Consider the following 9080-nt stretch of genomic DNA (forward strand, 5'->3'; position numbering starts at 1 on the left):
GGCTATCTTCTAAGAACCTCCTTATCAATTATTCTAGGTGTGAAGAATTTTGTTGATGTCCAAGTCAAGGAGATAAGATGAGTCTAGAAGGTTCTTAAAGAGAAAGGATTCAAGTTCTAGACTTCAAATTCCCTCTTTTTCTTCTGCCATTGATCTCATAAGATTGATATCTTGACCAATGATCCATAGGAGGGGGAGATTAGGGTTTTTGTCTTGCAACCATGTTAAAGGTTGTTGAGGCCCAAGATAGGTGTAATCCATGGTAATTTTGACAAATTAGATGCCCTGAGGTCATAGTTACTCAAATCATAGATTAAGTATTCCATTCATCTTAGGACTCACATAACCTAAAGAAAAAAAACTTAAAAATTAATTATTTATTTTTAACACTTACATGATTGATCATTTTACTTCTTTCTCATGGAAATGCATGTTATTACTTACATTTACAAAGATGTAAGATAAAATTATGTTGGCCTAAGCAATGAGATGTTTCACTCATCTAACACTAAGTGGAATTTCTGGCTCATCTCATACTAAGTCGTTCCATGGAAACTGTCACCAATTATATGCAATATATATTTCATGAGAAAAGATGTCTTTGTGAATTGATTATAAACACACTAGTTAAGATGGTCATTGAAATCATTCGTTATTATTCATATACTATTTTATTATAATATTAAAAAAAATCGTGAATAAATAGTTTAATATTTTTCATCATAAAAAATAAATTTAATATTATTTTCAAAGATATATTTATATTTTTTCAATAATTTATTTAATATAATTTAATCTTTTTTATTTATCCAATAATATTTAATATATTAATTTTTTTAAAAATATATTATATAAATTCAAATACTTCAATTTTTTAAAAATTATTTTCAATTTAATAAGTTTTAAAGTTAACATGGGTTAATAATAACAAAGAACGTTTTTTCTCCAATTGGTAAAGTTATCATTAAACTTTAATTTTAATTTTAATTTTAATTTTTCTTTTTGAATTTATAATATAAAAAATTTCATATTTTTTCTCTCTAAATCATATATATTTATATAATTCAACATATAAATATTTGTATTTTCATTTTCTATAAATAATAAAATGAAATGTTATTCAATTATAAATAATGAAATGATTTGTTATATTCAATCATTGTATATGATTTTGGTTTAGTGATCGGAGTATCCTCATAAATAATGCATATTAAATATTTATAAATGCAAAGTCATTGTTGTATATGAAGTAAAGACTTTTTAAAATTGAAATAATATGGGTAGTATTCATATATATATATAACATGTTTTAAATATGTTTTTAATAAATATATTTTATATAAATAAATATTATAATAAATTAATTTATATGGATAGAATAGTCGAGGTGTTTTATCAAGATATTTTGTGGTGAAAATGTTATCAGTATGAAATTATAGAAGGCAGAAATCCAAATATGCTAGACCAGAAATCCAAATATGTTAAGGGCTAGTGTGACCAACGTCAGGTGCGATCCCTTGGTGATTTTGATTGCTTAGATGCCCCTAAGTCACATTTATTGAAGCCATGAATTAAGCATGTCAATCATCTATGTCAATCATTTCAAGATTCACATTACCTAATAAACAATAATTTTTTTAATAATAAATTAGTAATCTAATTAAAAATAATTTTTTGGTAATGCTCAACTTGATATTACTAGGGAAAAAATATACATTGACTATGACTTTGTGCTATTAGCCACCTAGATGGAAAACCAACTCAATAACATAAATTTAACATCTTCATATTTTCTATACTGTTCTTGATCCAGGTGGATATTGGTGGCCACCCGCCTATGCCATTTGGACCCCCATGGCTGTTTCTTTCAGTTTTCCAGTTTCCTTATTGGTAGCACAATTTACTATTTTTGCAGTTTTTGGGTCCTGAACTTTCAAAGCCGTTTTGAGACCCTAAACGACATTTTTTGGTAAAACTGGGATCTTTCTAACGAGGGATTGTGCATGTCAAATGAAGATCGTATGCCAAAGTTACGACCCCGGGAAGTTGATGTACCAATTTACCCAAACGGGGCCCATAGTTTGGCGCTTCATCTCCTATGGTTAGGTTTTTGGATGTTTAGGGTTTTCCATTGTTTCTCAATAATAAATAGGCCTTTGAGCCTCATTGTAACACAGTTCAGAGGCATGGTACCGCCACATCTCTTCTCAGAGATAAGCTACCATCACTCGAGCTAGTCTTATTTCCATTCTGTTTGTAAGCATATTTCAGTATTTGATATTAATTAAATGAAGTGTTATTTCTACTGCATCTCTGTATTTATCGTTATATCTGTAATTTTTTGCATTCCAGTTTAAATCCGATCAGTTCTTTACAAGTTTGTCCATTAAAATAAAATATTGTCCAGAGACAACTCATATGTCTTGTTGGCCGGATAAATCAATCTTGCAGACAAGACCGATCTCCCTAGTATCACAAGATAATCTAGCAACAAACAAACAAACAAATCTATCTTTCTCTAGACATATGCAATTTACAAATAAAAGCTATAAAGGTGTTAAGATCCTACCTTAGATCCAACGCTTGTTCGTTATAGTCGTCCCTCAATCGTCTGAAAGAGTTATCTTTAAAGACCTGCAATCACAAACAAGCAAACATCAAATAGCACCTGCATAGCAAATATCATAAATCATGTCTATTATGGTGATCAAGGAATCCATAAAATAAACTATAAATGAACAGCTTATTGAGAAAAACAAACTTATTTGTATTAACTTTGAAGTAGAAGAACCTTACAACCTTTTCAGCCTTGATGTTGAACAAGCCCTTCCTGGGGTCCGAAACAGGAATTTCCTTTACTTTGACAAGCCTTGCACTCTTCCAAATGAGATCTTAGAGGTATGTAATCATTCCTCATAAAATTTCAACTAAAGAAGACTAAGTTCCAGCAGCATTTCACCTCAAAAATATTCAGCTTCCAACCTCTATAGTAACCAGTCCAATGCTTCATTTTATAATGCAGAGGAGGAGGTTACAAGTCCATCTATGAAGGGATAGAATCCTCCTTCAAAGGGATAAGCTCCTCACATCAAGGGGTTAGCTCCTTAAGGTATGGGATGTGTTAGCTTTGTTACATGCTGCTGATTTTCCAGGAAGAGGAATAAGTTTGGTCCTTGGTTGCTAGCTCAGAGATGGTTTATAATGGTTATCATTGCCTCTCCCTATTTTCCCGCTCACTTCCTTTTACTCTGCTATCTCTATTTTCCTTCCTAAACCTCTCCACTCCTCGCTTCCCCTTCATTCTCATTTCTCTCCCTTAACCCGTCATTTCCTCTATGATCCTTATAAATTTCATATTTACCCTTTCCCTCGGGTCCGGGGCACAAGGTTAACCCACGAGACCATGGTGGTATAATCCCCTGGCACTAAAGTCTTAACCCATTATAGCCGCGCCCACACAAAGAAATTTAATATCGGCGAGCCCTCACCTGTCACATCATCCGGAGCGCGTGTTTATTACCTTGGCTGTCCGATTATTCATTGCCGCAATCCAACGTCATACACAGCCCTCGCTCTCATAACCTGCACGCCCGTTAGTCCTCGGGTAAGGCGGTTTCCCGCCGGACCTACCTGCCACGCGGCGCTTGTTTACTAGATCGCTCCTCCATGTACAAAAATTGCCTGTCTCCCGTGAGTGGTGCGGGGAAACCGCTTACCACCCATTTGTACGACTCCCACTCATTAACCGTTGATCACCTCCAATGCTCGATAGCTATTGGATCTACCCGACAGCAATCCGACGGCCCACGTGTCTTCATTTCACGTTACCTCCCAATGGCCTCCATAATCTAATCTTCGTCGTCCAATTTGTTAGATCCAACAGCGTATATTCAGTCGCGCTTCTATGTCTTCCATTGCCTCCCGTCATCAGATCTCGGCCGTCCCTCTGAGCCATCCAACGGACAGCATTTGTTCCCAGGCCCTTGTCGATTTGGCTTGCGGTTTTCGTGTTTTTAGTCGGTCTCGTGCAGAAGGAAATCACTCACCGAATACTTTGTGCAGTTAATACTTCAGCAACCACATTTAAAGAGCAGCACGACCAAGGACGAGAAGGACAACCTTGAGCAGATAAACGCGACATTTCACCTGTTTGTGAAGTACAACAGAGCAGCAGAATGGTCATTTTGTCCATTAAAACGATCAAATTGTATCAAAGACCATATCTAATTGTAAATGTGATTGGTGGCTAGTTATGACCCCTCCATGCATAGGTTAGCAGAGATTTTTATATTCAACCTCCATATATACCCACAAATAAGATGTAATGAGGGTTGATGAATGTTATTCTGATTTAAAGTTCAACTTCTAGAGACTGCAACTACTGTGATACCTGTAGCTTCTAGGCTTCATTTTCAGCTAATGCAAGCTTCTTTTGCTGTTAATTACTCACTTTCCACTTCTTCTTTGTTCCAAGTTGTGCCTGTTATGCATTTTTCATTTGCTCTTGATGTTTAGCATTAGAGGGGTTGTCATCCCACCTCTGTGTTAGAATCTAGTTGGTATTATTGAAGTTGTATGCAGGTTTCTGTTGTTTTAATGCCAGAGAGCTGTCATCCCATATGTGCATTAGGAAATGGATTTACAGACCTTCTAACTGGTTGCAGCTGGCCATCACAGGGTCCTGTGCATCTATTGGTGTGATCAGTCTTCTCCTTCTTCACCTGTTTCTCAAACTGTGAGTAATTGGTGGTCTAAAGCCTTGTAGTCTGGGGGTGTTCACCCATGTCTGGGGTTAAGCATAGTAGAAGTGGTTATCTGGCTTGAATATATAGCATTTCTTTCATTCATCCACCATTTTCCAACATTTTTGTTGAGTTTGTAATGTTCCCGAGCATCTCTGATATACAACCTAGGAGAGTTTCTTGTGGTGATAACATTAATTGGCGCCGTTGCCGGAGAGAGGAGAATTGAATCTCAGCTTCCCTAGGAGAATGACACAGTTCCAAAGTTTGATGATAGAAAAGGTTTGAGCACATTTTCTGGTTGTAATCATCTATCTGGCGACTCCATTGGAGGAAGGCCAACCTTTGGTGACTCCACATTGAAGTTCTGGCTCAGTTTGTGAGACATACTCGAAGAAATCCTCAGAAATCACCAGCTGAACTAGTGCCTGACCCTGAGAGGACTGTCAAATCGAAGAAAGCATCACTAAAAGGGGCACCAGGATCAGGTAAGCCTAAGAAATCTCATTCATCTTTGAAAGATAAAGTTATTGCTGAAGATTTAGAACCCAACACTGTTAATAAGGAAATTCCTTCAGAGATTAACTCAGCCCCTTGTCCATCTAGTTCCCCTTTGAATCTCAGTCCAAAGAAAGTTTCCCATATAGTCCAGAATATCTCTTTGTCTCTGCCATCCATCACATTACTTCCTACTATTCAATCTGTCACTATTCTTCCACATATCCCAATTATGGTAGGCCAGCAAGCACCCACGAAGATAGAAAGAATTGTTGCTGCTAGATATGGAACTTTAGTCTTGCCTGTTCCTTTAAATCCTATGCCTGTGGGAGAATATCAAAAATATATGCCTAAGTCCACTGGCACAAAGGGAGTAACAGCAGAAGAACATCTTGAAGCTTTTTACAGTTATGCTGTTAATTTAGATATAAGTGAAAATGATGTGTGGATGAGAGTTTTTGTTCAGAGCCTTGATGGAGAGGCCAGGAAGTGGTTCAAAGAACTAGCCCCAAGATCTATTGCTGATATTGAAGCCTTAGATGATGCATTTTTGAAGCACTGGGAAGATAAAAAGGACTTGTTGTATTATCATACTGAGTTTGGTAATCTAAAGAGGGAAAATGGGGAATCATTGCCTGATTTTAATAAAAGATTCAACCGTATGTATAGTAAGATACTTTGATTTCTGCCTGTTATTGAGAGAAAGAAGATGTGCTACACTGGCAGACATGCAGGATGCAGCTCTAGAAGTAGAGTCTAATATTATGGTTGCAGAGAAGCTTAAAAGTCAAGCTGACAAAAGGAGGTAGAGAGGTCAGGCTTCTACTTCTTCTGCTTCATCTTCGGAGCCCAAATTGGACAAAATAACTAAGATGATAGAGTCATTGGCTGCTGAAATTTCTAAGCTAAAGGTTGAGCAAGATTCAGCAAAAACAAGGCAGCAGAACACATTTGCTCCAAGAAATCGCAATCCATTTAGAAGAGCAAATGAACAATTACAAATGATGCAGAGGGGTGAAGAATCAAAAGAAGATCATAAAGTTAAAGCTCCTTTCTAAAATGTAGTCATGGAGGAGGAACAATTTGAAGAAGATGAGGATGAAATTCACTGCATGGAAGTTAAAGGCAGCGCCGCATTTTTTACTTTAGCTGCTTATGAAGAATCATTGCTGCAGGAACAAGACAGTCAAGAATGGGATAGAGAAGCTGTCCTACAAACTGAAGAGCAATGAAGATATAACCTGAGGTCTAATGAAAGAAATGTCAAAGAGAATCTTGTCCAAGAGTTGTTGTCCAAACATAGTCACAGAATATCAAGCAAAGAAGACCAGCAACTGATCCACTCATCCTCAAAGCTCCAGTTCAAGAGGTAAAAGGTTCTGATAAGTTATCTTCTTCTTTCAGCTTTGAGTCAGAAGTTCAAAAATTGAAAATATTTGTGCCTCTGGTAGAGTTGGTGAAGAGTGAAGTATTTAGAAAGCTTATCCTTGAAGCCCTTGAGCTAGAAACCACATAAACCTCCATTGACTTTGTCAATTTGCAAGATGACAAGCCTGCCATTGTGCTTAGCCCCATGATTGAGCCTGCTGATAATAATTCTCCATCTTTTTATGTCTCATTGACCATTCATGACAAAATCCTCCACAATTGCCTACTAGACACATGGGCCAGCCACAATTTAATGCCTAAAGCTGTCATGGAAGAGTTAGGCCTTGATATCACCAGACCCTATCATGATTTATTCTCTTTTGATTCAAGGAAAGTGAAATGCCTAGGATTGATAAAAGATCTTGCAATTACCCTAACTCAGCTGCCCATGAAGAGTATGATGATGGATATTGTCGTAGCAGATGTCCCTCCTAAGTTTGGCATGCTGCTGTCCAGAGGATGGATTAAGAGACTAGGTGGGACATTACAGAATGATCTATCTTATGCAATTTCCTAGTTTTTGGAGGAGAAAGCAGGAGGTTATATAAAGAAGCACAGTTGGCATATATCATCAGTGATGAGAAGAATCCTACTAATCATCCCATTTATGCAGTGGACACTAATTTTGGAGCATGTATTCTCCAAATAGAAGAATCTCAGAAGGCCTCATTGCAGATCAGGAAACCAATGGTTCAGGCTGAGGAAAAGCAAGGAAGTCAGGTTTGGGAGATGTTCTTTGATGGAGCATGTTCCAAGGAGACTGCAGGAGCAGGGGTGCTGCTAGTATCTTTAGAGAAAGAAAGCACACAATTGTCTTTTAAACTGGTTTTTCAAGTCACAAACAACATAGCAGAATATGAAGCTCTGCTATTGGGCCTTAATGTAGCAAAAGACAGAGGAATCAAGAGTCTGAAGGTATTTGGAGATGTTGATTTGATCATTCAGCAAGTGAATAAAAAATTTCAAGCAAAGCACCCAATGCTAAAAGAATACAGAGATGAGGTATGGAGAATCAAAGATTGTTTTGATTATTTCTTTATTTCATACATTCCTAGAGCCCAAAATCAGCTTGATGATTCCCTTGTTGTTTCTGCTAGTCTATTTATTCCTCCCATGCCTCCCAGACTAGTTTATGAAGTCCAAGTGAAGTATAGACCATCCTTGCCTGATAATTTCCACCATTGGAAAGTTTTTTGATGATGATGATGAGATAAATAGGTTTCTACAAGTCATTGATGAGTTTTTCAAAATTCAAATTGACCAAGAGAATGATGCCTTGGAAGAAAACCCCTAGTCCCAGCTTAGAAATAAAATTGGTAAAAATAGCATTGTCCAGCTTCCTAGTAATCATATTCCTAAGGGTCTAATTCCTCTTGAAAGACTGTTTGACCAAAATGATGTGCCTTACAAGGCTGCCCAAAAAGAAGACCAATCTGCAGTCTGTAAGCATGATATAGGAAGTCCAAGTCAGCCTAGATATGTAAATTTGTCCACTCATTTGTCAGTTGATCAAAGTGCTGAATACTGCAATTTAATGAGGCAATTTGCTGATGTGTTTGCCTGGGAGTATAGTGACCTGAAAACATATGATAAGAACATAATTCAACATAAAATCCCTCTAGAGAAAGACACAATACCTTTCAAACAGAAGCTGAGACCAATAAATCCTATGCTTCTTCCTCTAATTGAAAAAGAAATTAAAAAATTGTTGGCTTCCAAGATTATAGTTCCTCTCAGATATTCAAAATGGGTAGCCAATCTAGTGGTGGTGAGGAAGAAGAGTGGAGAAATCAGATTGTGTGTTGATTTCAGAAATTTAAACAAATCTTCAAAGAAAGACAACTATCCTCTGCCCAAGATGGAGCATTTGCTGCAAAAAGTCTCAAGAGCCAAAGTAATGTATTTCTTGGATGGTTTTTCAGGCTTTAATCAGATTGTTGTGCACCCAGATGATCAAGAAAAGACTGCATTCACCACTCCTTGGGGCACTTTTATGTATGCCAAAATGCCTTTTGGGTTGATGAATGCTGGAGCCACCTTTTAGAGAGCTATGGATAAAGCATTTGTGGGAGAGAAGGATAAATTTGTCCTTATCTACCTTGATGATATAACAGTTTACTTCAGTAGCCATCAATATTATTTGCAGCATTTAAAAAAGTGTTTTTGAAGTGCAGAAGGTTTGGGATTTCAGTCAATCCCAAAAAATCACAATTTGCTTTAGAAGAAGGCAAGCTATTAGGACATGTTGTTTCTACTGTAGGTGTTCAAATTGACCCAGAAAGAGTAAAAGCAATACAGACTTTGTCTGTCCCTAGATCAAAGAAAGATATCCAGTCCTTTCTGGGCAAAATAAATTTTGTAAGGAGGTTTATTCCAAATTTTGTAGAATTGGTGAAGCATGTTACCTCCATG

The sequence above is a fragment of the Pinus tabuliformis genome, chromosome 3_2, assembly GCF_031772625.1.
Source record: "Pinus tabuliformis cultivar Carrire ecotype Pingquan chromosome 3_2, CPIR1, whole genome shotgun sequence".
Lineage (NCBI taxonomy): Eukaryota > Viridiplantae > Streptophyta > Pinopsida > Pinales > Pinaceae > Pinus > Pinus tabuliformis.